The 15,978-nt window shown below is 43.6% G+C and overlaps 3 long non-coding RNA genes and 1 pseudogene across 4 annotated transcripts; 1 reads left to right on the top strand and 3 right to left on the bottom strand.

Moving 5' to 3' along the window:
- The first annotated feature begins 1,289 nt into the window (after positions 1-1,289).
- On the top strand, positions 1,290-2,689 carry LOC119356644 (annotated as a pseudogene).
- A 1,637-nt stretch (positions 2,690-4,326) lies between these two features.
- On the bottom strand, positions 4,327-5,960 carry LOC119356647. Its single transcript, XR_005171999.1, has 3 exons — positions 5,818-5,960; positions 4,834-4,885; positions 4,327-4,562 (listed from the first exon to the last, which is right to left on the bottom strand). It is a non-coding gene; the product is annotated as an uncharacterized LOC119356647 (long non-coding RNA).
- An 83-nt stretch (positions 5,961-6,043) lies between these two features.
- Positions 6,044-8,515, bottom strand: LOC119356646. 2 transcript variants are annotated; one of them, XR_005171997.1, is made up of 4 exons: positions 8,070-8,515; positions 7,684-7,816; positions 7,344-7,427; positions 6,044-6,181 (listed from the first exon to the last, which is right to left on the bottom strand). It is a non-coding gene; the product is annotated as an uncharacterized LOC119356646 (long non-coding RNA). The 2 variants fall into 2 exon arrangements; XR_005171998.1 differs by having other exon boundaries at positions 7,344-7,416.
- A 4,114-nt stretch (positions 8,516-12,629) lies between these two features.
- LOC119356649 lies at positions 12,630-15,252 on the bottom strand. Its single transcript, XR_005172001.1, has 3 exons — positions 15,018-15,252; positions 14,847-14,922; positions 12,630-12,700 (listed from the first exon to the last, which is right to left on the bottom strand). It is a non-coding gene; the product is annotated as an uncharacterized LOC119356649 (long non-coding RNA).
- Positions 15,253-15,978: the final 726 nt, after the last annotated feature.

Raw genomic sequence — 15,978 nt, 5'->3', positions numbered from 1 at the left:
ACCCCGACGAAGCTCCACCTGATGCTGATGGTAACCCATTTCTTAGTAATCCCTCCATAAGTGCCTTAACTTTGGTATAACTTTACACTAAAATTAGTATCAAAGTTAAGACACTTATTTTAGGACGCAGGGAGTATATACTCCCGCTTCTCTTCGTTTTGTTGTGTAGTATAGTACAGTAATATTACATGTCTGTGTACATGGGAACCTTTGCTTGTTGTCATGGAACGATAAGGATGCTGGATGCTGACATCTGAATATTTCTGTTAGTTATTTTTTTATGGGTTATTAGTTAATTTGTTTGGTTGTCATGCAAGTCCAAGTCCCCGGAACACCATGGCACATATTTCTTCATGACGACAGGCAACACAACCAAGAATGTAACCTCTGAGATATTTCTAAATTGCTTCATGTTGAATTCCTCGCGGAGACCACCAGCCAAGAATAATCATCTCTTACACCTTGTGGTCTTGTGTACACACTTGGCTTTCCTATCAAATCCAGGCTGGGCTTCTATGTGGCAAAATGGATGTAAAACTCGTGGTAATGTGAAAAGCCACATCACGAATACCAAGATTCTGGGCTCTGTTTTGACTTTCTACCTCGTGTATTTGAACCCTCCAAGCAAGCAGTCTGAAGCATCGTCATACCATCTCCTTACTTTTTCCTTCGTAAGCATATGCGGAAGAAGGCCTGATGGCCATATTGGGCACGACTCTCCTCCCTGTTTTCGTCCTCCTGCAATTGGTTTGTTTCTGCAACTGCGATGGCCACGTAACACCCACAAAGCCACTCTTACCTGGCAACATGCTTCGTGATGGTGGACAGGTTAGCGTATGGGTTCTCTTCTTGGTCTGCAAAAATCCACTGAGAGACCAATAGGAATGCTGAATAATCAACTCATATGACCTGTGTGGTCATGTTTCATTTGTCCATGTGCGCGAAAAGTCCGATGTAAACAATCCGATCAATAGCTAGAGAAAACTCCGAGCAGTGTTTCCACAATCTTCACATATACTACCTTCTTCCTTTGCTCGTCACAAGCAAAGAAGGCCTAATGGACATGATTTACATCCCAGTTTTTATCCTCCTGTTCTTGACTTGCTTCTGCAAATCCGATGATCGCCTAACACCCACAAAACCACTCTCCCCGGCGACAGGCTCATCTCAAGCGGTGGCATCTTCACTCTTGGCTTCTTCTCCCCAAGAAACTCAACTGCAAACTCGTACATCGGCATATGGTACAACAACATCCCGCTGCGAACATACGTGTGGGTCGCAAACCGCGACAGCCCAATCACTAGCAGTTCCTCTGGTAAGTTTGTTGTGACCAATAGCTCTGATCTTGCCTTGTTAGACTCCAAAGGAAGCACTCTTTGGACAACCACGAACAACATCACCACCACCGAAGCCACCGGAACTACTGCTTGACACCAGGAACTTGGTCACCTGGTTGTCGAACGGCACGGATATATGGCAGAGCTTTAATTACCCAACCGACATCGTCCTCCCCAACATGACTGCACCGTTGAGCAGCAAAAATGCAACATGACTGCACCGTTGAGCAGCAAAAATGAGGGCTACCAGCGCCTTGTTGCATGGAGGGGCCCTGATGACCCGTCCACAAGCGACTGCTCCATGGGAAGTGACTCCAGCTCGGTCCTCCAGGTCTTCATCTGGAATGGGACGAGACCATACTGGCGTAGAGCTGCATGGACTGGTGCGCTTGTCAACGCCGTGTACCGAAGCAACACATGCACCATCATATTCCAAACAATTGAAAGAAGAGGGGCCGAGTTCTACATAACGTATACCGTCTCCAATGGCTCACCAAGCATGCGTGTGATGCTGCACTATACGAGCATGGTGAAGTTCATGACATGTAACAGCAAGTCACTGTCTTGGGATGCTTTCGTGGAGCAGCCCAGTGCTAAGTGTGATAGATATGATTCGTGTGGCCCATTTGGCTACTGTGATGGCACGGAAGCGATTCCAACTTGCAAGTGCCTCGATGGGTTTGAGTCTGATGGCCTCAACTTTTCCCGAGGATGTCAAAGGAAGAAAGAGCTGAAATGTGATGGTACAGATAGTTTCCTAACTTTGCCTGGCATGAAAACGCCTGACAAGTTTCTGTACATCAGGAATAGAAGCTTCGACCAATGCACAACAGAATGCAGCAGCAACTGCTCATGCACCGCTTATGCATATGCCAACGTGAGTAGTCTTGACACAATTGGAGATAGTCCGAGGTGCTTGGTTTGGATGGGGGGCTTGTTGACACTGGGAAGCCTACTGGTGGTATTACTGAAAATCTTTACCTCTGTATTTCCAGCTCATGCGGTATTTGACATTCCTTACCCATCTTAATGCTCTTAATGCTTATGCAGTTAGATTGATTGCCTGTTGATATAAGTTTGTATGGTGGCTACTACAATAGCAAGTCGCGGTTGCACCCTTGCAATTTACTTCACTGGAATTTGAACCTCTATTGTGCAACTGGTGCTCTCCTTTTACAAATCCATGTTGAAAATGGTACTATCAGATATGATGATAGAATTTGAATTAATATGTTACCCAGTTCTTGCATATATTATCTGTTTCATTCCTGGCTTGTTCGGTGCTGCCAACTGTATTATCCTCACCTTGCATCGAAAGCAGTCCTGTTTTCAGATTTTGCTTCTTTAGGATCCTGTCATCAATTGGCATCCAGTTCATCAGAGTTTAGTCGATTTATCGATTTCAAATGGTAATAGATAAAGCCTATATGCTAGCTTCTTTGGTGTCATCAGATAATTCTACATCAGTACAAAGTAATGATTATTTACCTAGAGTTTGCAGTACATGAGATGTTACAATGTTGCATTATTCACGGTAAATATGACACTTGCAGCAAATGTATGACATTATTCTCTTGGTGGACTATAAATCTGCAGTTGATGAGAAAAAGATAGCTAAACTGAAGATTGTACTCCGGTTTGTGGCATGTCTGTTGATATTCACATGCATATACCTTGGATGCAAGTCAAGAGGTAGAATAACTTCTCATTAACCCTTATCTCTCAAAAAGAAATATTAATCAAGGATTCATTTGAGACAATATTGATGAAACTATCATGTCAGGTAAAAGCAGCAGAAAAGTTCAAAACAAACATAAGCTAAAACACTTGAATGCTTCTGATGAACTTGGGAACGAAGATACAGAACTTCCACCTGTTGGCTTTGAAGACATTCTCATTGCAACAAACTATTTCTCTGATCACATCATGCTTGGAAAAGGTGGTTTTGGAAAAGTGTACAAGGTAATGAACATTTTTAACTTCATTTCTGAAGAACAAATATTTTTGCCGTTCTCTTGTTAAACTGAAAAATGATGTGCTCGTGTAGGGAATGTTGGAAAATGGCAAGGAAATTGTTGTCAAAAGGCTTAGTATTGGATCTGGGAAAGGGGTTGGAGAGTTTAGGAATGAAGTAGTTCTAATTGCCAAATTGTAGCACAGAAACTTAGTTAGGCTTCTTGGTTACTGCATTCATGAATACTAGATCGGCAGCGCGCCTTGGCGCGAGGGTGCCGGTCCTAAAGATGTGGTCAAGCAAATATAATCATGGTTTAGCGTACGTATTCAAATAGGACAAAAAAATAAAAGAAAGAAGAAACATTCACTTCTAATAAAAGACATCGAGTCACGTGACCACGAAAGGTAACCACTTCCATCAAGTTCAGTACTAAGAGCGCGAAAATGAGAGAGCAATGTCCTAATCTGAAACAAAGTTTGCAGCACATCCATATATAAGCAAGGCAGCTACATAGGATAAAGTTATACCAAAAACAACTTCACTGCAAAGGTAACATCTAAAAAAGGAGGTTAGTAAACACTTACTAATGATTCAATACTAAACATCAAGGTTCATCACACGATATTGGCAAATTTCATACCAAAGCATACTTGTTGTAACAAATATACTCAAAACAACTTCTCGGAGTATTAGTGCATTTCATAAAACAATGCTATGAAGGGGGACATCCACGATACAACATACATGTTAATCCTCAACTTTCATTTCTATCTATCTAAGTATATTGGAATTCCAAAGAGCGGTCTTTAGGGCGTCGTGCCCTGTCCAGCACCATGGTCCAGTGCTCAGATCCAAACCATAGAGCAGGTTACGGTGATCATGGTCCAGGTGGTGTCGAGTAGAAAAAACCACAATATATTACACGTGAAAGAACATGCCATTCTTGTACATAAGTGAATCCCTAACGAAGCAAATGCGCTAGATCATCTTCACACACCTATGAGACTCCAGGTTGTAGCCTTAAAGATAAGTGTAGACAAACCATGTCAATAGTAATGCATGGGATGCAAGAGTAGAGAACATTTACTGTACACAAAGCCACACCATTCTGTCATAGAAGTAGGGAGACAGAGCACTAAAACAAAGAAGAGTACAGTTTCCTTTCACCAACGGATGAACTTTGCAATTGACACTCAAAAGGGGATGAAAGCAATGGGAAATTTTCTTCTAAGACTGCCGCAAATCATTATGAATCATGGGCATGTGTCCTGCACACACACATGATGCATTTTTTATTATTACCATGCACTACTGCCTACTCTATATATCATTAAGAACAGGTCATTAATTCCTTTGTATGGTTGACACTAAGATAAAGTCACATGTTCAAATTCCATTAACCTAATAAGGCAGTAATTCAAACAGTCTGTCGAAGCCTTTCCAAAGAAGGCCCCTAAAAGATAATCAGCCAAACTATATGTACTGAACATAAGAACTTATTCCAGAGATATGTTAACAACACATTATGAAAGATTATACCTCCACAAAGCAAATCAGGGACGGCAAATCCACGAATGTCCATCCCCACTTCCTACAATTACGCAAAATAAAATCTAAGGTGAGAACATCACTGAATTCTAATTGAAAACTGAATTTTGCTCTGAACCATAGCATGCACTTGACAAAGTGAAATATAAAGAAATGGAGTTATTATATGAACCATAGCATGCACTTGAAAAAGAAAAAATGCGAACTGGAGCTAAACCTATATAATCATACAGTGGTATTTTCCTGAAAATTTAATCATAAAAAGAGAGAAAAGAAAAATCAGCGGATAAAAAGGCAATCAGCGTGCCGAATCACATCATTATATGAACAGGCACAAAGGTCAAACAGGAAGTCCAAGGAAGCCCGAGATGATGGTACCATATACATATTGTATACGAATATACCTTTATCGCCGGTGTATATTGGATCGCCGCTCCGTGCCCCTTTAATGATGTTATTATATATCGGATGCTTAGTTGTTACTGCAGCTCTAGCATGAGCGAAAGCTCGTTAGTATTCTTATACTCATACGGCATTATATTTTTAACTGAACTAAGCATCCAACAGTGTGCGAACAACTAACCAGGGAGTCAATCAAAGTTATAGAACTAAAACTACACATGTACCCCAAAATCCAACTATCCATGTGAAATCGGAGAGAAGTAACCAACTGTTTTTTGTTGTCTTATATTTCTCATGACAGAGCCTGGGTGATTTTGTAATCAGTACAGTAACTGTAACCCACGTGCATATCAATGAGCATGATATGTGTCATGCACTATTTTGACAAACATGACAGAAAAAAATCCTTTACATCTACTGTTAACTTGATTCAGTTTCAAATGTAATGCTGGTTCATACATCCAGAGAAGCCTTGCTTATTAGCCAATTTAAGCCTTGCTTATTAGCCAATTTGAGAATCAGCCTCCTATAAGGCTATAAGTACCAATGAGGTAGGAAAAGAACAATATCTACCTTTTTATAAAACCAGAGAAGCAGTGGACCAGCGACTGGAGATGAAGAGCCCTCATGGTAGTTTATAAAACCAATGAGGCAGACTTTTCCACAATTATACAAGTTCGGATTAAGTCAAAGCCCTCCAGAATGGTAATGCACCAACTGCAGCACCATCAGTGTTAAGCATTTTAGTAAAATGATAAAAATAATCACATAAAAAGAAATGCCGGAAGCTTATATAACGGAGGCTCAGAAGGATAATTAGAGGTAAAATGTGCATCAAAGAAGAAGAGGCCATCATGGTAGGGTGTTCCCTTAGGGCCAATAATCGCAGCCCTAAGAAGATCCATTCTATCTTCAGCAACACAGGCAAAGATAGAAGCTACAAAAAAGAGTAGTTTTCACAATTTATACTTCTAATTTGAGAAAATATACTGAGAAGGTGCAATAAAGAAGCCATATTTTGCTCAACTTCATAATATCAATCTGTTTGCTAGTGCTAAGTCAAATGAGAATTAGCTAAATCTCAGTAGACCAAACTTAGCTGCCGATTAGCCATAGGATTTAATTCTTTATCCAGATTAAAATTTCATTTATGTATCATCTTGGTGTTATTTCCCCCACCGTTGGATGAAAGATCCTAGGGCTCCCAGCGTTTACTGAGCAGTAGAAATCAAATATGCTATTTAAGCCTCACTATTTACTCAGTACAAGATACGCAAAACCGATACCAGACAAATCTAAGTATAAGTCTAGATCTAATAGATTTCAGAACTCACTCCAAAATCTTAAGATTTACAGAGATAATAAGCGAAGAGCATAAATAGAATGCCTCCTTCCAGAGCAAGCTTTAAACTGACAGTTCTATACGTATCATAGTTACAGTGTGGATCCGTTTATGGCGTAGATTTTTTATTTGCCTCTGCCTATTATATCTTGCGAGACAGAGAAAAAAATGAGACGCCTAACAAATCAAGCAAGGCAACAAAGACGTATATTGAAACCTAGCACATGTATCCTGAAGGGAACCGCTAGCCAAACATATACTCATATATAGTGCTCTGTAAGCTCAAAAGTACTAATATTTCAGAGCAAACCATATACTTACGTCGCCACAAGCAAGCAAAAACAATCTTTGTCTGCATCTGAACTTCAGAAGCCAAATAATATAGAAAATAAACAATTCAAGGACTAAAATGAGGGTACTCTTCGATTCCTATTGTGGAGCGAGCGGTAGATTTCTTAGTCTGGTAATCTGATTTGGTAGTGCTTATACATAAAAAATTTGTTTATCAACAGAAAAACTATGTGATGCATTATTTACACACAAAAATAGTTTTGTATAGGGTCGGAAATACATTTCAGCATCCAAAGCAATAAGAGAGAAATAATCTCAGTATAATTAGTACGGAGCAACAATATCTGAACTTCTTGTCAGTCAAAAGTAATAATATATGGAGATCATCTATCTTGCATGTGGCGCAACATTAAATTTAGCAGATCTCACAGACCAGACATGAATGTACTGAGTATAAAGGACATACCAGACCCATATATGAAGTAGAAAGGAAGACGCTTGAGTGACAAATGGGTTCGAGCTAGGCACATTTCAACTTTCTGTAGTTAAGCTGGAAAAACACCATAGTTGTTCACCATTTATCATCAATGGAAAGCAACCATATGCAATGCAGGAATCATAATCATATTTGTTCGTATCCATAAGACAAATACAAAGCAGGAAAATATCAAGGGAAAGCAACCGTATGAAATGCATATCACGAGACACGTGATTTCGGTCAAGTGGCTTTCAGGGGACCTCCATTGTGCAAAATGATAAGAATCGAGCTTGACATTTGAGAGAGAGGGAGAGAAGGAGAAATGGACCTGTAGATCATCAGCAGTATGATGTCCTTGATGGCGCCATCTGGTACATGGTGGTGGCGGCTTGCACTCTTCCTAGCCAATACCTCACCAGGTAAGGCAAGTCATCATGACCTTGTCCGGCTCCAGTGGCGACCTGCAAGCCAAGAAAATGGAAAGAGCAGAGGTCACACACACACAGGCTTTGTAACGGTTATTGATTAGAGTTATTTCTAATTAGGTGGCTTTGTAATGGTTATTGATTAGAGTTATTTCTAATTAGGAGGCTTTGTAACGGTTATTGATTAGAGTTATTTCTAATTAGGCAAAACACTGAACCATCTAGATTTTTTTTTCAAAACTGTACTTTTAAGAGGAAAAGGAAGATCACTCAACATAGTAAATACTACCTGGTGCTTCTGCCGAAGGAAGGAGGCACGCATGGCAAGCAGAAGCTCCATGGCCTGCTCCAATGGCAAGCAGCACGCGGTGTCAGCCCCGTTCAGAGCACAGGTCGAGCAGTAGTAGCAGCGACAATTTGATGGCCACCTTGATGCACTTCTCGCAGAGGACATGGTCACAACTCGTTGGTCCATCTTGTTCAGGGACACGGGGAGGTGAAGGTCAGCCCCTTTGGAGCAGCATTGGCAGTCCATCGACCACTCGCTCGTGATGTTCTGTTGTGAAGGTGGCGGTTCCATTTCTGTTCACCAAATACATGGAAAGATATTTATGCACTGCAGCGCTTCAATAATGCATAGCAAATATATATCCAACCTCTACATTTTTTGTTACATAATGAGTGTAAAACCATTAAAAAAGAATAGCATGCAAGTAAAAGAGGGACAAATCAAGAGAAAGAATAATGCATGTATTGAGAATCATACATAATTACCACTGCAAAATTACTTGTTCTAACTTCTTGGTTAGCACAATTCTTGGTTAGCACAATTACTTGTTCTAACTTCTTGAGTTACTATTCCTTTTGGTCTTTGCTTCAAAACAAATGACTAGGAGGGACTTGCTGAAACATGGAAAAGGTCCTGCGAAAAGTATCCGCTTAAGGAGGTATATCTGTTCCAGGGCAGGAAAACGACATGCCAAATTTTGTACTCCCTCCGTCCAAAAATACTTGTCGGATGAATGGATGTATCGAGACATATTTTAGCTCCAGATACATTTATTTCTATCCATTTTTTGACAAGTATTTTCGGACGGAGGGAGTACCATGGAAGGTCAGACCCGCAGGGTTAGAATGAAGAGTCGATGCTTCTGCGAAGCCCATTTAACAGTGAAGCTTGATAAAAAGCATGAACTTTCGTATGTCCGCAGTTTCGTTGATGATCACAACCAAGTTGTTGCAAGACCGGACAAAGTCCCGTTTCTCTGGTCTTATAATCAGATCACAGAATTTCAGAGAGCAGAGATCTTAGCTATTGCGAGAGCTGGGATAAAAAAACACATTATTTTTGACAACTTCGTCAGCAGGTATGGGTCGTATGCTAAGGCTGGGTCTGGGAGGAGGAAGTTGTAAAATATGTTATATAGGGATAAGATGAAACTGCTTGCACATGGTGATGCTGACATTGCCATAGGAATCATGATGACTAGAAAGGACAAGGATCCAGATTTTCTTTTTCTTTGAGCACACTGTTGACATTGAAGGCGGGCTCAAAAACCTGTTCTGGTGTGATCCACAGTCACATCGGGATTATCTTGACTAAGGTGATGTGACTGTCTTCGACGGTACATACAAGATGAACATGTATGGAATGCCGGTCATCTCTTTTGTGGGTCTGAACAACCACCGTCGCACTACGGTATTCGGTTGTGCCATTGTTTCAGATGAGACTGAAGGTACATCTGTTTGGCTGCTTCAAACGTTCTTGAAAGCTCACTGTCAGAAGAAGCCTAAGTCCGTAATTACTGATGGAAATGCAGCGATGATAAGGGCTATCAGGAAGGTTCTTCGTGACGCGTGTCATCGTCTATGTGCATGACATATCGACTCACCTACGGTTTTGATTGTTATTACTTTTGCAGGAGCTATGACGTCATTCCTTGCGGCAACCACTGGAATATTACAGAACGATCTAAAGAGGGTCATAGCTTATTCAACTTGCAGTCAATTAGGCTATATGATCTTTGCTTGCGGCATCTCTAACTATTCGGTTAGCGTCTTTCACTTAATGAATCACGCGTTTTTCAAAGCATTACTCTTCCTGAGTGCGGGTTCGGTGATTCATGCCATGTCGGATGAGCAAGATATGCGGAAGATTCAATATGTCATGCACATAGACGATGCCACGCGTCACGAAGAACCTTCCTGATAGCCCTTATCATCGCTGCATCTCCATCAGTAATTACAAACTTGAGTTTTTTCTAACAGAGAGCTTTCAAGAACGTCTGAAGCAGCCAAACAAACATATGTACCTTCAGTCTCATCTAAAACAATGGTGCAACCAAATACCGTAGTGCGACAGTGGTTGTTTAGACCCATAAAAGGGATGAATGGCGTTCCATACATGTTCATCTTGTACGTACTGTCAAAGACGGTCGCATCACCGTAGTCAAGATAATCCCGACATGAGTGTGAATCACACTAGAACAGGTTTTTGAGCCCGCCTTCAACGTCAACAGTGTGCTCAAAGAAAAAATATGGATCCTTTGTAGTCATCATTATTCCTATGGTAGTGTCAGGATCACCCCGTGCAAGCAGTTTCATCTTCTCTATAGCACATATTATACAACTCCTCTGAAACCATGCCTTAGCATACGACCCATACCTGTTGATGAAGTTGTCAAAACTAATGTGTTTTCTGATCCCAGCTTCTGTCATAGCTAAGATCTCTGTTCTATGAAATTCTTTGATCTTATTATGAGACAAGAGAAGCAGGACTTCTTCCGGTCTTGCAAGAACGTGGCTGTGATCATCGACGAAACTGCTCACATACTAGAGTTCATGCTTTTTATCAAGCTTCACTGTTAAATGGGCTTCACAGAAGCATCGACTATTCAGTCTAAGCCTGTGGGTTTGGCCTTCCATGGTACAAATTTTGGCTTGTCATTTTCCTGCCTGGAACAGAGATACCTCCTCTCGCCAATACTTCCCGCGGGACCTTTTCCATGTTTCAGCAAGTCCCTCCTGATGTTGAACCCTCCTTCTGCGTGCATGCGCTTCTGGGTGTGGTTGGGAGATGTCAACAGGCTTGCCACCCGAGATGTCTTGCAGCTGGAGGAACCGGTAGAGCAGCGTGCGCACTTGTTCCATTGTTCGAAGCTAGGTGTCGAGGCCAAGCCGATGAGAAGATCGGGCCCCTTGAAGATGCTTGAGTACAAAGTTCTGCTTCACCTTGACAGGGTGATTGACTTCTGTTAGGCACCTGTGTCTTGTCCGACGAGCGGCAGAAGCGAGCAGAGCAACAACAACGGCATCCCGTCAGAATCGCGTTCTGAGGAGGGGCCACGAGAATGGCGTTACCAGTGGACTTTGGGACTAGAGCACGGGACATCTCCACCGACGCCACCAAGAGCAAGTGCGCATTCTCAGCTTGGCCCTAGGCGAGATGGAGATGGCGGGTCTGGAGGTGGTGGTCACCACCTCGGCGGTGGGGATCATGGCCAGAGCTCTGGTGGCGGTAGGCCATCCAGGCGGGATGGCGGCTGCCGATTCGGAGGTGGAGGTCACAGCGGTGATCGCTATGAAAGCTACGGCGGCGGCCAGCATGATGGGTCTGCTTGGCAAGGGTTCTCGGTGGGGATGCTCGCTTGTTCGCTAGCTATTGCGGCGGGGCCTGTAGAAGGTGGGTTGCATGCGCTGGTCACCAACGATCAACCAAGAAGTGGAAGCTCGTCAGATGCTTTCGGAAGACCCAACTCCTGTTGCTTGCCCCATCAATGATACTGATTTGCAGCGAGCGCTGGAGGCTGGCTAGTACACACAGCGGGAGGTAGTGGTGCAGCGCCAGATGATAGAGACCGATGTGTTTTCTAGGATGGAGAACCTCGGTGGTCCCAAGGATTCGATCATGTCTCTCCTGGAGATGGATCCTGACGAAGCACACACGGAAGAACCGGGTTCTAGGCCTTCCAGTCCAATCCCAGTCGTTTCACCTGATTGGGCCGAGACCATCCCTCTGGCCCATGTATGCCCTGACATGGACGTGCCCACTCCTGGGCTTGTGGTTGGTGCCGATTTGGGTGCGCCAGATCCTATCGCCGACTTCCTCTGCGAGCTAGCTTCCCCCACCCATCTGTCGTTCGTGCCCCCTCAAAAAAAAAAAAATCTGTCGTTCGTGCTTGCACATGTAAGGTTTTTGTGACTATCAACGCTTGCACACTTTGCCTTTTGATAACATCCCCACTTAATCTCCATTATGTAAAAGCTTATTTTGAGAATCATCCCATGGGCGTTAGTGGCACCCTTGGTTTGTTAATACATTTGTTATGAGCAACAAAGATTATTCCCAAGTCCTATGATTTATGTGACTAGCAGGCTAAGGTTGGTCATAGTGGGAGAGTAACTTAGCTATATGTGGCAAGTGGTTAATGAGGAGAGAGGTGTTTGCCGTAACATAACGCAATCCAAGGCAAAATGACTCTACATCTAAATAAATGAAGACTTGCATGATACCACACATATTTTACTACCCATTATGAAGGTAGTAACATATACTATTCCCAAGTCCTATGACTAGCCAAAGATTACTACTCCCTCCCATCCTTGTACTAAATCAACGACAACTAATATGGACCAGAGGGAGTATTAAACTTGCACCTGTGACACATTTATTTGTGGCCAGTGGGTATGTAGAAGGGGTTGTCAATATCAAGCACACAGGTCATAGCTAAACCCTGGCTAATTTACTTACCATGGCAATAATAATAGCAAACAATACTTTATGCATGAAAAATAATAATAAAGTGTGTATGCAAATATGGGTCCACCATGATCAAAGTAGGTTGCTTGCCTTGCTTAGCAAAATCTTCAATGCTTCTGGTCACTACTCGAATCCCTTGAATCTTCCTGAAAATAACATTTCTACATGCGAGAAAAATAAAAATTAGCACAAAATCGATAAACAGTACATGCAAAGGGCTCTAATTTACAAAAGTAGTATCTTTGGAAAGAGGGAAATTTAGATGAATTTACGAAAAAGAATGAAATGATTTGTAGTTGCAGTTGTATAAATATGATTTTTGGAAGTTCCTTGGATTTCAGATCAGAAAAAGTGAAATGGGCTAGAACGGGCCTGCCCGATTAAACATAACTACACCAAGGGGGTCGACGAAACAAATATGCCTTAATTTACACACTGAAGCGGTACACACTAATTTCAAACTTTCAGTAGGGCCCACTTGTCGACAAGAGAGAAAAGGGAGACGAGGGCCCACTTGTCGACAAGAGAGAAAAGGGAGAGGATGACAGGTGAGAGCCAGTTGCGGTGTAGATTTGGTGAGAAACTAGAGACACTAGCTTTTTACTTGGGTTGGATTTGATTCGTGGTGCTCCATACGGACAACAGCACCAACCATGTCAATCGTTTATTTTGCTGGAATCTATGTGATCATTTGATTTAGTTGTTTAATAAGCGAAAGCTGCCAATGGTTTGTTTCAATGTTTTTATGATGGGTTTAGCAAGTTCATTGTGTGTGCGATGGATTTAGCTCGATGTGTGCAGCCGGTTTGCTCACAGGCAAAGTGTTCGATAAATTGCGTGAATCAAATGTCAATTATAGGGAATTAAAGTTTAAGGCATCTACTAGCTGAGGAAAAGTTTAATCCTTAAAAAAATTGACTTTTGGGGATAGGGTATCAGCTAGAGATTCTCTAAGAAAAAACCAAGAATCTATAACCAGAAATCATATTATTCCAATCCTAAACTTATACGTACATCCAAACAACCAAGAAACTATAACAAGTTTGTGATGCAAACATCCTTATATATCAAAAATTATTCTCCTCTTCTGTAAAAAAAATTATCCCCACTCTTGACAATTCAGTTGAGACAGACGGGCATATCTCTCGGGTGATGAGCTTACTGACACTCATAAATTCTTTCTAGTTCAGTATGTCAGAACTGAGCTAATCAGTTATTATACCAAAGCCATATATGCCACCACTATTATTGAACAGAACGTGCAAGCACGGTGCACTAATCAGATCTTGTCAGGTAAGCTATCTTTACCATCTAACCATAACGAATACTCAGTAGTTAGCCACAGCCACGGACAGCGCCATCAGCCTCCCGTGCACACACACAAACACAAAGCAAAGCTCGACGCTTTCACTCGCTGCACATGCACAAACACAAAGCAAAGCTCGATGCTTTCACTCACTGCACTATACTGGGGACAGGTGCAGTTTCTTCACTAATAGAGAAATAATGCATATGGTTCAGACTTTTTCAAACAACAAAATTGCAACATCATATTCTCATTCCTAACCTTTGAGTGCAAAACATCAAGTCTGCTCTGGCAGGAGCAGGACTAGGATCACCCATAGCCACGATTTAATTTTGTCAGGTTTTTCACTCCTTGCACTATGATGAACGCAGGCAGAAGTTTTTCACTGGAGAAGCATTGTACAGGTTTCAAACTTCCTTAGACAAGTTTGCCTGAATGCAAACGCATCATGTCTGCTCGACTAGGATTACTCACAGCTACAATCAAGATTGTGCACGAGTGTCAAACACAAGTGTCCGCAACATCAGAAGATTATATTTTAACATATCAAACATTGCAATGCCAGCAATTTCATGGTCCAGGCCAAGCATCGAGGAAACTTGTTTTTGCTAAAGAAGAGATTTTTTTTTGACAACCTGTTCCATAACCTGCCTAATTAGCTCCAATCTGTCTCAACTAATCACAAGAAAAAAATTGCAAACGAACTATGTTGCACGCATACTTGGATACATATCGGATACGCGGTACGGGGATACGCCTGATACGCCAATTTTCTAAAAACATGGATACAGGGATACGTTTATATATAGATATTACATATATTAATTATTACAAATATGAAGAAAAAATTTAAGGAGCTTCTAGGTCAAAGCATGCCTCAGTACAATTACCTCTTTCTTTTCTTGCACTTAGTCCACTTCCACTAATTGGCAGTGAATCTACTTAGGATTTGGCAGGAGTGCGGATGAGGGGGTGGGGGGAGGGGGAGGGGCTGAGCTTACTTCTTGGCGTAGTGGAGCAGGTAGAGTTAGACGAGCTTCTTCACCTCAAGCGACTACGCGAGACGTTCCTGACCACCTGCGCCTCAAGCACAGTAGCACACACGCAATTCAGTCGCCCAAATCCGCGGCGTGAGATGAGATGAAACGAGACGAGGGGAACGCTAGCCGGACCTGCCGGGAGACGTGGTCAGCGTAGACGCCATGCGCGATGCTTGAGCGCGTCGACTTATCGCCGTCGAAGCGGGGAGTCGAGGAGCGCCAGGATGGCGACGGCATCCGGGTCGTCGTACAGGTGCCCATCCCCGCGCCGCTCGCTCGCATCCCGAACATCCCCCACCCTAATCTAGGCGTACGTGCCCCGGCTATCCAAGGCGGCGGCGGCGAGGCTGGGGCTGAGCGCCGCGGATCTCGGCAGCCGTCGCGTTTCGCCCGGTATAAGAGAGACAAGGTACACATGGAGCGGGCCGCATACGTTTTTGGTTTTTTGAGCGGGCCGCATACGTGTCCGTGAGAGGGACTGGGCCGTATTTTCTGTGGGTAGGGTCCACATACCGCGAGACACCTCCTCTGTTTATGTAGTTTGGGCTGGGTGACAGAGAGAAACGTGACAGGCCGAAAGCCGAACTTTCACCGGTGGAAGTTGATGCGCGGTGCCGCCGTCTCGACTGCTGACCCGCCGCCGCGCAGGAGGTGAGCGGCATCGCGAAGGCCGCGGCAACCGAAGAGGCACACGATGAGCCCGCCATCCGCTGCCGGTCGCTGCGCGCTAGGTCGGGAAGGGACGCCGGCGCGGCGAGGCAGAGCAGGGAGAACCGCGTCGAGTCGCTCGCGCCTGCCAGGAACGCGGCGGGCATCGCGACAAGCAGCAGGGTCAGGCGGCGACCCGCCATTGCCGACGGCGCGGCAGATTCTTGGTTTCGTATATCCGCCCCCGCCACCGCCTCGTCTCGCCTGCCGATTGCCGCAGCATGGCCCGACTGTCGCCCTCTCCGCATGCGTCGCCCCGCTGGCCGGCTCCCCTGCTCCGTCATCGCGTCGGGTCCGGCTCGCTACGTCGTCCAGCCGGCCTCCCGCACGCCCGCGGACCCGGCAGACTCCTGCCCCGTGCGCGGCAGCCGGCTGCTTCGCCCAC

Source organism: Triticum dicoccoides, chromosome 2A (genome assembly GCF_002162155.2).
Source record: "Triticum dicoccoides isolate Atlit2015 ecotype Zavitan chromosome 2A, WEW_v2.0, whole genome shotgun sequence".
NCBI lineage: Eukaryota > Viridiplantae > Streptophyta > Magnoliopsida > Poales > Poaceae > Triticum > Triticum dicoccoides.
The sequence above is the reverse complement of the archived record's forward strand: the minus strand, read 5'-3'. Positions and strand labels throughout refer to the sequence as shown.